The 12,596-nt window shown below is 42.0% G+C and overlaps 1 protein-coding gene across 13 annotated transcripts in view; it reads left to right on the top strand.

Annotated features, from left to right (window-relative positions):
* Positions 1–12,596, top strand: part of TANC2 (tetratricopeptide repeat, ankyrin repeat and coiled-coil containing 2) — a 297,308-nt gene that overhangs the window by 57,243 nt on the left and 227,469 nt on the right. The window contains exon 1 of one of the 13 annotated variants that reach the window (XM_078377735.1): positions 6,036–6,335. The exons of 8 other annotated variants lie outside the window; for them this stretch is intronic. The gene's annotated coding sequence lies outside the window, so the exon portion shown is untranslated. Of the gene's footprint in view, positions 1–6,035; positions 6,336–12,596 lie in introns of those variants that run through there. 4 more of the 13 variants (XM_078377741.1, XM_078377737.1, XM_078377739.1 and 1 more) reach the window with 4 other exon arrangements.

Below are 12,596 nucleotides of genomic sequence, written 5' to 3'. Positions count from 1 at the left end.
TCCTACCCATTCTTCAGGAAAACTGTTGGTTTGCCGTCATCGATGTAAGTGATGCCTAATTTCATACCACTGTCCACCAAGATCACCACAAATTCCTCAGATTCTCCTTAAGAGACACTGCCTACGAATTTAAAGCCCTCCCGTTCGGACTTTCCACTACCCCATGCGTCTTCACAAAATGCATGGCTTCTGTAGCGGCTCATTTCTGCACTCAATGAATTTCCATTTCCCTATACATAGATGATTGGTTGCTGGTGGCCCCCTCATGTTCTCAGGTTCTATGAGATGTAGAATTCACTCTCTCTCTCCTTGTGGATCTGGGCCTAAAAGTCAACAAGGACAAGTCCATATTGACTCCTGCACAGAGAGTCACCGACATAGGTGCAGTTCTGGACTCCTGAAGATCAAGGGCCTTCCTTCCTCAAGAACGAGCAACAAAACTTTATGTTCTCCTCCAACTTTTTCAACCTTCTGTGCTCATAACCACACATCAAACTCAACACCTTCTTGGTCTCATCGCCTCTACCACATCAGTCATACAACATGGCAGACTAAAAATGCGCTCCCTCCAGGCATGGTACCTGTCCCTCTTTGACCCAATGCTCGACCCACCTGCTACTGGTTACTCACGAGCTAGCAGCCCAACTGCTGTGGTGGGGCACTCCAACCAACCTTTTCATCGGCAGACCATTTGCATCTCTCCAGCTCACAGTTCAAGTTACCACTGATGCCAGTCCCATCGGCTGGGGAGCACATTGCAACAGCCTGCGCATTCACGTGGCTTGGTCTCTATCAGAGAAGAATGTTCATATCAACAATCTCGAATTACTCGCCATCTTCAAAGCTTTCCGCGCTTTTGAGCCTCTTATCACCGGCACGGCTGTGCAGGTAACCATAGACAATACCACGGCGCTCTCCTACGTAAACAAACAAGGAGGCACTCATACCTTCCAGTTGTTACACCTTGCCGTCCAACTGTGGGAATGGTGCTTTGAAGGCCATATCTTTCCCGTGGCAGTCTACATTGCCACTCAAGACAACCAGTTGACAGATTCACTCAGCAGACGTTGAATCCAGATGCATGAGTGGGCTCTCGACCAGTCTGTGTTCCTCCACCTCTGCAAGCTATGGGGGCGTCCACACATAGACATTTTTGCCACACCACAAAATACAAAATGTGCTCTCTATTTTTCCAGAGCAGGTATTGGTCCAGGCTCCCTCAGGGATGCACTCATGGTCCAGTGGACTCCACATCTGCTCTACCTCTTCCCACCCATACCTCTCCTTTTAAGGACCATTGTCAAACTCCCATCAAAATCACTCAAACGCAATCCTTATCGCCCAATGGTGGCCCAGACAACCCTGGTTCACCATGCTCTGATCCAGCTCTATCGACTTCATCCTCCTTCCCCCCATCCCTCACCTCCTCACTCAATATCGAGGCAAAACCTTTCATCCTGACCTTCACCCTCTCCACCTTGCAGCTTGGAGAATTCACCCTTGGTAGCTACCATCCTAGCAAATGGTCGAAAGCCTGCTACCACACAACTTTATACCTACAAATGGGCTGCCTTCCAGAAATTTGCAACTCAACACAATCTCCCAACTACGCCAACAACTCTTCAAGCACACCTTGTGTTTCTTATCTTTTCAGTCAACACCTCTCCCTGTCTACCCTCAAGGTTTATATCTCCGCCATCATTGTGACTCGGATGCGACTTTGCTCTTCCATCATCCTACCTTGAAGCAATTTCTCAGAGGTGTGTCCAATATGTGGCCCTCCAGGACCTCCCCCTCACAGTACTCCTTATACGCTGTCCTCCAACGTCTCATACTACCTCCCTTTCAACCCCTTGCAACCACGTTGGAATGTTTCATTTCCTTTAAGACTATTTTCCTGGTGGCTATTACTTCTGCTCACAGAGCTTCGGAGCTTGCTGCTCTTTGAGTTGATTCTCCATTCCTTCAATTCCACCTTGACAAAGTTACCCTTTATCCAGATGTTTCCTTTCTCCCAAAGGATGTCTCCTATTTTCACCTTAAGCAACCCATTATTCTGCCTACCTTCTTTCCATCACCGACCAATGACTGAATGTTCTTTCCACCAGTTGAACTTTAGATGGTGTAACGAGCACGCTTGAGCGTTACAGACGGGCTCTCGCATTTTATGTTTCTTGGACTTCCTCCTTCCACATGTCCAAGAGGCTTTTTGTCACCCCTCATTTGCCACACAGGGGCTCCCATGTTTCTCCTCAAACCATCCCTCGATGGATCGTCACAACTATACGCCTCATATACCAGCTTGCCTGAAAGCCTCTGCATTAAGGCACATTCCACCAGGGCTGTTGCTATCTCCACAGCTTTTCTGAGAGGAGTACCTCTTCCTGACATCCTCAAGGCTGCTACCTGGGCAACCCCTTCCATGTTTGCCACTCATTACCATCTAGATATCAGAGCAAAGATGGATGCAGCCTTTGGCAGATTTGTGCTGTCTTCTATTCTTCCGTGACACACCTCCTTCGGCAAGTCAACTTGTTAATCACCCTATAGTGTGCATTCAGATAGACCACGAAGAAGAAAGTTACTACCTGTAACTGGTTCTTCAAGTGGTCATCTGTGAATTCACACTTTCCACCTGTTCTCCCCTCTGTCTGTCACACCTATTTCAATTTGATAGAGCAGTGGGCTGTTCTTAGGAACTGAGGCAATGGCCAGGACAGGTGGACCAAGTGTACTGGGGGGGGGGCGGTGCTGGCGAACGTGTGGTAAAGCTCTAGAATATTCTGGAAACCTCTGTGCAAGTGCAGATTAAACCCTATAGTGTGAATTAACAGATTACCGCTCGAAGAACCAAAGTTACAGGTAGGTAAGCTTTCTTTTGTAGTTTTAAATACAATAGAACCATTGTATTTGTGGGGGATTGGTTCTACCTCTTCCCCCTCTTGTATGCTGAAAAATGTGGATGTATCCAATGCTATACTGTACATTGTGTCTTTAGCCCCCTCTAGTGGCTAGTTCTGGTAAATGCATCTTGGAAATCTGTAACTACAGTACAGTGGTGCCTTGCTTAACGAGTGCACCGTTCAACGAAAAATCCGTATAGCGATCCCTTTTTGGGGATCGCTATACGGATCAGCCCCAATCGCCGCACTCGCTTTGCGACGATTGGGGCTCCGGCGGCCATTTTGGAGCCGCCGAACAGCTGATCGGCGGCTCCAAAATGGCCGCGGATGGCCCGAAATGCCCCCCCGCAGCGTTTTCGCGCCCTCCCCTTGCTTACGGAGGGCGCGAAAACGCTGATAGGGGCCATTTCGGGTCATCCGGTGGCCATTTTGGAGCAGCCGATCAGCTGATCGGCGGCTCCAAAATGGCCGCCGGACGCGAAAACATCGCTGGAGGGGTAAGTTTGCACACTTATTGGAACGCATTAAACTAAGTTTAATGCGTTCCAATAGGTTTTACTTACCCGCACAGCGATGTTTTCGTATAGCGAAGGTTAATCCGGAACGGATTAACCTCGCTATACGGGGCACCACTGTATGTCCTTTTGGTGTGTTTAGTATTTTGATGCAGTATATAAATGAATCAATGGATACTGGTCCCGTGGATGTAGGGGTCGTACAGTATACAGCATAGTCTCTGGTTGCCTCTAGTAGTCAGTTCTGGTAATGAACCTTAGAATATGTATTTGTGTTTTTTTTAATTTAATATTTTCTGGCCATGGATGAAGTGAAACTGCGAGTACTGCAGATATGACAGGCCTACTGTTTTGTGTTCTAATGATGTAAGCTGCCTTGGGTCCTTTTTAAGAAGAAAGGCAGGGGAAAAATAAGATAAAATAAATAAGGCTGACACCATCTCTTTTGTGCTTTTAATAGGCAGCTGAAATTTATTTTTTTCTATGGGTTTTGGTTTCTAGAGCTTTTCAGGTTTTAAACTTAACACTGCTAAATAATGGTTCGAACTTGCTTTTAAAAAGCATTTTAATAGGTTTTTAAGTAATGTGTCAAATTTAAACTAATTTTATTCTGTTGATTGTAAATAGCTTTGGGAGCACTGGTAATTAGAAAGCTGGCAACATGTTTAAAGAAATATATACATATTCTTCCCTTCCTTGGAGTGGTTTAACCTGACATAATTGACACATGACATACAGCTCTACGTATTTCTAGAACAAATCCAATGGAAGCAGCAGAACTCTTATTTCTAGAACAAATCCAATGGAGGTGGCAGAACTATTTAAATTTTCTTGGTGCAGTGTAGATGGACAAGGGAGAACAGCTCAAAATTTAATCCAGATAAAGTGGATATTTCATGAATTGGAAAAATAGTTGGTTTTAATAGTAGTGTGAATATGGTTGCGCTATACTTGAAGGACACAGTGTAGAACCTGATTGCTGAAATGACACAGGTAGCAGTAGTCACAGTCGTCTTCTATTAGTGTTGGTTTGCTGACATCCCCACAAGTTTGCATCCCTGGATTATTTAGATTTACTGCACTGCCCAGCAGAAAAGAGCTCTGGAGGACTGATAAAAATTAGTAAGAAGACAATTAGTGATATGTTTCTGTTCTTAGGCTTCCTATCTAAAATATACAACACAAAAGGAAATGGGATTGGAAAGGAAGTGGGAAGAAGGAAATTCAGGCACTAGTTCTTAGTCTGGAAGTTGGTATGAATGATCTTTGTAGCAGTGAAGGGTGAAGTACGCTCCCAGCAGCTGTCCCCCCCCTTCTTACTCTTATACAGTATTCTTCCAGAGATTGGGGATAGGTGGGAGTGCATCCTGCAGAGCCCCTTGGTTAATGGAGAATGTCACATCTCTGGAATTCCATCTTTTCATAATTGCTCTTAATTTAGCCGATGTAGTGTATTTTTAATGGTACCTGTATATACCCTTTTGATGTGTCTATCTGCATCATTTATTTTGATATATGTTGCTTTCTAAAGTTGTTGCTCTAAAATTAGGTTAAAAATACTTTTGAATTAGTAAGTTTATGACCTTTTATTGTTCCTTCAAAACAGGTTGGTGATGTAGGTGAGACTGATGCTGGTGGGTGTTGTTTGCTTGTTGTTGTTGTTGTTGTGGTTGTTGTTGTTAATTTGGCATACAAATTGAATTTACTGATGTTGGTACCTAAGAACAAAACAAAATACAAGATCTACAGGAAAGCAGTATGTTTAAGACCAAATATATTTCTTCAGTGATATGCAAGCTTTTGAGTTCTCATAATCTCACTCATCAGACTAGGTGGTAAAGAAAGGTGGTGCAGAGAAGGATGGAAAGTACAAATATTTGGTGAAATGTTTCAGTCACAAGGTTCTCAAACTAACTTGGAAAATGGAAAATGCAGACTTTATGATCCACTGAAATGTGTGCAAATATTCAGATTATACCTAACAATGCCTGATGGTATCTACCCACTGATTCTAAAAAATGGGTAATCTTGGTTTAGAATTTGGTAGAAGTCTGTTTGTGATTAGCAACAGGCTTAATTTGTTGTTGATTTGTTTCAGAGGTTTTAGAAACATGGTTCTGAGCTGGCTTTGACTCCTTCTCCCTAATGTAGCGCTAATGTGCACCTGAAGAAGTATAATATAAACTGCTATTATAAATTCCTATGAGGAAAAAAAGAGGTTTGTCTCTGGGGCAGTGCTCTTTGGAATACAAAATCTTCCCACTGCCTTCTTCCACTGAAGGAGACTCCTATTAGGCAGTTTATTTTTTTTAAAACACTGAGAAAGAAATCATATTATGCGCATTTAAGAATTTAGGAGTTCCTTTCTTTGCTCTCTTTGTCATGATAGGCAGTTTCCAACTGTATTTTAAATCAAAGTTTCATAAGGTAAATCAAGAATATTAGATATGTGTCTTTAAAAGAACCTATTTATTGAAGTAAAATGTATTTAATCTATTTGCACACACAATGATTGTAAGTGTGTAGCTTTTGCTTTCCTCTCAGGAACAGCAGTACTGTGAATATGCTTGTTACATCTTCTGTCTCTTAAATCAAGGCTTTGCCAGGAATATCCTATGGGGGGTGCTGATTTACCATCATGCAATGGGTTAATGAAGAGTGAAAGTGAACACAGACATTCTACTGAGAAAAACATAAAGATCCTGCCTGCAGCTGTATGGCTTTACGTAGGCACCTGTGGGTTTCAGTGTTTTTAATGCACAGACTGCAGTATGAGGCTATCACTGACATTTGCTGACTCCAGGATACTCCTTTGCCTGCTGTTCTGCCAGCTTCTGCACCATCCAGAAGACAGGCAAAATGGTGCAGCGTGTCTGAGGCTTCCTTAGGAAACAATAACCTTCAGTATGATGCAGAGGTGGGGTTGCATGTTTTTTTAGCTTCATAGAGAGGGAAAGGAGAGTGAATTGTTTAGCAAAATGCTGGTTATATTAGCTTTATTTAATTCAGCAATTTAGTGGCAGATATTGCAAGTAAAATACATTTGCATTATATTGCTGAAGGAGATAAAATTAATTGATACCATGTTAGTACATGTATGAGTATGTATTATACAATATATACGGTACTTACAATATCATGCTTTTGAAATGATTTCATTCTTATAAAAATCTGTATTTGCTAGGTAGTATTATAGGAATGAATCATCTTTCTGTTAAGATTTCTGCTGGGAGAAGGGGGATAGTTTTATTTTATGAGTGTGTGTAGATGTGGAGGCTTCTTGGTGGAAATGTCACAAGAGGAAAAACACTGGAGAATAAATGCTACAGCAGCTGATCTTTTATTGATGAATGCAGTGCCCTGTTAGGTTTGCATTGCAAATGCTCAGCATTTAAAAATAGAACCTTTGCCTGACACATGTTCAAATTGATCATAATTTACAAGTGAGGGGAGAGATTGAGAAATGCTTTGAAAAATCCAAGTAAATAAACAAATATATAAGTCAGTTTGGATTTTATGCTGCAAATCCTATTTGCTCAAAACGTTGTGTGTTTAAAATAACTGCACTGCTGATAATTTCAGTGCTGTAATGGGGGTTATAAGGTTCATGTTCAGAAAATATGTGATAGTAAAAATATTTTAATAAAATCTGTCAGGAAATTATTGCTCAGTAACTGCAGATACTATTTCTTATTAGCTGTAAGCTTGCTTTTTTTAACGTATAGCATTATCTCACAAGCTTCGGCCATTAAGTGCTGGTGATTATGGAGTATAATTAAAGGACTAGATTAAGTGATGACAGTTGGGATGTGTGTGTACTGGTTTGAGGCATCATAAGTTTTATGATCCAAGTTTGCACTCCTAAAATGGAGTGAGAGGCATTTTCAGCAGTACTGTATTATTATTAGAGGGAGTGGGAATAAGACTGCAGATTGCTGAATACTAACTAGTAGTTAGAAATCTCTTTCTTGAAAATGTTTCTTCTGTCTCTAGCTCAAAAAACATATTCTACATATTCATACATACGCCATGTGTAGCTTTTTTCTTGTTTGTTTGTTTATAGGAGTGTTTGGAATAATTCTGTGCAGTGAGCCAACATTATGGTGCCATTAGTGAGATAAAATATTAACCCTGAACAGGATGGAGATCTAATTTTTGAAGATGCAGGTCTTTGTTGTTGTGACAAAAATGTGACATTTGTAGTACATTTGAAAAAGGATTAATCCCATTCTTTTTTTAATGACTTCAACCTTGCATGCAAAATTCCAACCAAATTACACAATTGCAAAGTATTTCATTTTTATATTTTTATTTCAAGCAACATAATTCTTTTCTGTTCCCTTGTGTTCAAGTCATGTGTGGTGGTGGTAGCTGCTGCTGCCGCCGCCACTGCTGCTGACAGAGCTGTCACTGATGTGGTGCAGCTGTAATGGAGTTTAGAACAATGTTATTGCTTCAAGGCAAGAAAGAATTCCATTTCATATATTTGCTGTAATTATTAAGGCTCTGCCGTATGGTAGTTTCTAGACATCTTAATGCCTCTTAAAGTTACATGTTGATGGGGTGTTGCAGATGAATTAGAGTAATGCCACTGTTTCTGTAACAGATAACGCAAGAATTAGAATTGTTCTGTCTGTCTGCTTCAACCTTACTTTCAGCATGTGAGATGACAGGGAAACATTTATGTTAAATTTTAAATGAAAAGGGAAATTTCAGTAGTAATGAAAGCTAATTTTAGCTATTTCCTTCAGAATGCAAAATACTAGGTTAAATTCAGAGGTGTTCTATTCTTTACTCTTTATTGGTTTTTACCTAATATATTCTTACGTTGTAGGATTTGGGATCATTTTCTTTTATACAAATAAGTGCATAGCAAATTTTACACATAGATACTATATTGATGTGGAGCATAAAATTATATTTGGGACAGATTAACTGATAAGAAATGTAAACCATAAGCTTCAAAACTGTTTGAATTTACCTTTCAAAATTTGTAAATCTGGATATCAGTGACACCTAACATTTAGTATTCCCACAGCAAGCTGTTGCAGTTCAAGCAGGTGGAGGATTGTCTGCTTATCAGGTCATAATAATGTATGCTGGCCTTGGCATATTTATAAGTTATATATGCAGTGAAATATACCTTTTACTCCAGAAAATATATGACCATCTGCCTTTTCATCTGAAGTATTTAATGGGTTATCTGTACTCTCAACCTTCATTCTGGAAAATATTCAGGTTTGAGATAATAAAATTTAATTCTGACTTTGGTTGTAAATCAGTGGCTGCAGTATGTGCATGGATATTCAAATAAGAAATGCAGACACAGTAGAATGCATCTCTCTTAGCAGCAAACAAGTTATTTGGTGTAAAATTTCTTATATATTGTCATTATGCTTATATTTCAAAATAACGTGATGTACTAATAGAGAAGTAGACTAGAGACAGCTGGTTGCTAGCTTTTCATGCTCAAAACAAAATGGCTGGTGACTGCTACTGCTGCAAACTGCAGGTGAAAGAGTGGCTGCAATTAAAACATTTTCAGTGAAAGAGGAAGCAACAAAATATGATGATTTTGACTTCATGTTTTAGTCTCAGTTGTTATTTGAAAGAAAGAGGGAGTAAAATAGTACTTTCTTAATTAGAAAAAGTACAAATAAATACTATGATATGCAATTTCTAAATAAACTTTTAAATGCAAGATTACATGCCAAATAAATATGTCTAACTATGATGTTATATGTTTGTATTGTCCTCCTCAGAATACATGTTTCTATTATTTAAAATAAAATACAGTTTAATTAGTAAGGCAGACTAGCCCCAGTAGTAGACAACTGAACAACAAAATCTAAGTTTCCAAATTCTTACAGTTTTAACAATGTCTTCTGGGGACAGAAAGAGTTTTCATATGTGTAGTTAAATAATTTTAGAGAATAATTTATTATTGACGTACCTGTAAATACTACAGCGATGTTCCAAAAATAATTCCCAGGATACAAAGAACTATCCATCAAGCTATTTTTACTGGAAGGACAATTCAGACATGACTGTTCACAGAATTTCTAATTGTCTATTAATTGAGACTGGATCTTATCAAATCATAGAATTCTGTCCTATGATGAAGCAAATGTGGTTTCTGGTTGGAAATGTACTGATAGTAATGCCACACCCAACAGCCTAATTAACACACATGTAAGCTTGAGTAGCAGTGTGTGCCCAGTTTGATACAGTTAATTCTAGACACAACTACAGTATTTGGTGGGAGACCTTCACTGCTCTTGGGCCTCTGTTAAGGGTTGGTGTATGTTAACAGTTTATTAAGCTTGTATTTCTTCTGACAATTGTTTTTATTATTGGCATCTGTGATGCATTGGTTATCTGATTTAATCTGGCTTCATAAATATGAGCATGAGAGAGGTCATAGTTCAGTGGTTAACACTTACTGGTTTAATCCCTGGCATCTCCAGTTCAAAGTTTTGTAGGTTGTAGGCATGGGGGACCTCAGAATGCCAGCTCTTGGCTAATGGCCACTCAGAGAAGGTGGGAACAAAAATGTTCCATCTGCAGAAAAGAGTACAGTATGTTTCTCATCCTGGCTTAAATATGGTGCAAAAATAATGCATAATTAATAAGAGAAGGAACAAATAAATCTCAGAGTGAGGAGTAGCTTAAGGGAGCAGGATACATGAAGTTTTAGTCTTTATTATCACAGAAGTCCATGGGAAGCAGAATTGCTTTGTTTGGGTCAACCAAATGGATTGGATAGAGTACAAGGCTGGCTGACATTGTGAACCTCTCTGTAAAATTTGGAATGTATCTCAGACTGCTTTGCACCATTTCAGGTGGCTCGTAAGATACATTCCAGGTTTTTATAGGATAGTGGTACAGTACATCAAAGACAGTTTGTGACAATCCTATGATACTTATAGTTCAGTTGATAGTTCCATGAAATGAGAGATGATGGGAAAGGAACATGGGTTGAGAAAGAGTGATCTTGATATCTTGTTGGGTTATTAAAAAACTGAGAGATATAGTAATATTTTGCATGTTTATGCATGAAAGAAGTATGAGTATGAGATGTAGTCTGGTGTCTTAGTTGGTGAGAGAGCAGGACAACAGGGAGGCAAGGGTGTTTCTCTAAGTACCTCCAGTATTCAGTCTGCCGCTGGTGATGTATTCCGTTATTTCTAAAGCAAATGAAGAAAGAATCAAATAAAGCAAGAATATTAAATGATCTGTGCCCTCAAACACCTTACAGTTTTTCCTTACTCCCCTCCCAGCATCTGTCATCTAAGACAGCCTTCTTAATTTTCTTCATGGTGAGGCTGTCTTACAACTGTGACTGCTTATAATTTAGCCCTAGGATCTTAAACTTTCTTTTAGGGAATGATTAAGCACCAGTTCTTTTGCACTACAACTGAGGGGCATGATAGGAAACTGAGCAAACAGACCACTTAATGCTCTTTCTTTCTTTGCTTATTTCCATGTCGTTAAACCAGTTTTCTACAGCTCTAACTGGCATTGCCAATGTGGAGGAATACTGGCAGCTGCAGTGCAACAATATTACTAGGGCTGCACTTTGTTAAACCTGCTGTTGAGTTTATTATTTACTGGGAAGCTATGTACAGTGGTGCCTCGCTTAACGAGCGCCCCGTTTAACGAAAAAATCGCATAGCGATGGCTTTTTTGCCATCGCTTTTGCGATCGCACAACAATCTTGCCTATGGGGAAAAATCGCTTTGCGATTTTTCCCCATAGGCACCATTTTCCCCCAGCTGAGCGGCGGGAGCTTTGAAGCCCCGCCGCTCAGCTGGGGGAAAATGTCGGCAGTGGGCTGCGGCCTCGGAAGGACCCCGAAGCCACCGTCCCCTGCCGACAATTCCCTTCCGAGCTCTCAAAGGGCCCCCTCCGATATTGGAGATAGCCCTTTGAGAGCTCGGAAGGCTCTCAGCGGCGGCGGGGGAAGGGTACCGGGGTGTCGAAGGCTTCCAGGCCTTTGCCTGGAAGCCTTGCGGACACCCCCCCACCCTGTCCCCGCCGCCGGTAGCCTCCCCACGCCGCCTACCCCGGCCGTTCTCGGACGCCTGGAAGTCCGAGAATGGCTGGGGAAAGTGGCGTGGGGAGGCTTCAAGCATCGGGGGCAGGGTGGGGGTGGATTGGGAAGCTTGAAGCCTACCCGCGCCGCTTACCCAGGCCGTTCTCGGACTTCCAGAAGTCCGAGAACGGCCTGGGTAAGCGGCGCGGGTAGGCTTCAAGCCTTCCCGATCCACCCCCACCCTGTCCCCGATGCCGGTAGCCTCCCCGCGCCGCCTACCCCGGCCGTTCTCGGACCTCTGGAAGTCCGAGAATGGCCTGGGTAAGCAGCGCGGGGAGGCTTCAAGCTTCCCGATCCACCCTCCAGCCTGTCCCTGCCGCTTAAAGCCTCCTTGCGCTGCCTAGCCCGGCCGTTCTCGGACACCTAGGTGTCCGAGAACGGCCGGGGTAGGCGGTGCGGAGAGGCTTCAAGCTCCCCGGTCCACCCCCCAGCCTGTCTCCGCCGCTTAAAGGGTAACCGGCGGTTGGTGGGATCCAAGCCCGGGATGCCTGAAAGGCATCCCAATCCCACCACCCTCCCCCCGCAGCTTGGATCCGAGCCGCAGCGGCTACTCCAGCCATGGCCGGACTCTAGGGAGTCCAGCCATGGCTGAGGTAGCTGCCATGGGTCAGATCCAAGCCGCGGGGGGGAGGGAAAAATCCGGATAATCCGTTCCAATTGGAACGGATTAACCGGTTTTCAATGCATTCCTATGGGAAATGGTGCTTCACATAACGATGTTTTCACATAACGTTTTTTTTTCTGAAACCAATTAACATCGTTATGCGAGGCGCCACTGTACAGTGAATTGATTTGATAGATGCTACAGTGCAAGTAAAAAACTTGTAGTGTGTGGGACTGTTGGAGCCCATATTACAGCCTATTTTGTGGTGGTGGCAGCAACAAAGAAATTGTAATTCACTGTTTATTATTTGTTTTATTTATAGGCCACCTTTCTCTGATAAGGGGACCTAAGGCGACTATCTCCATTTGATCTGCTCAGTGTCAGCCAGGTTTTCTGAATGTTGGAGGATCTTGTGTAATTTGACTGAGACAGGAACTTGACTGACAAATTGTAGACTACAATGATGTTAAATTTTCCAG

The sequence above is a fragment of the Pogona vitticeps genome, chromosome 6, assembly GCF_051106095.1.
Source record: "Pogona vitticeps strain Pit_001003342236 chromosome 6, PviZW2.1, whole genome shotgun sequence".
In the NCBI taxonomy this organism is placed as follows: Eukaryota; Metazoa; Chordata; class Lepidosauria; order Squamata; family Agamidae; genus Pogona; species Pogona vitticeps.
This window is presented reverse-complemented; position numbering and strand designations above follow the sequence as displayed.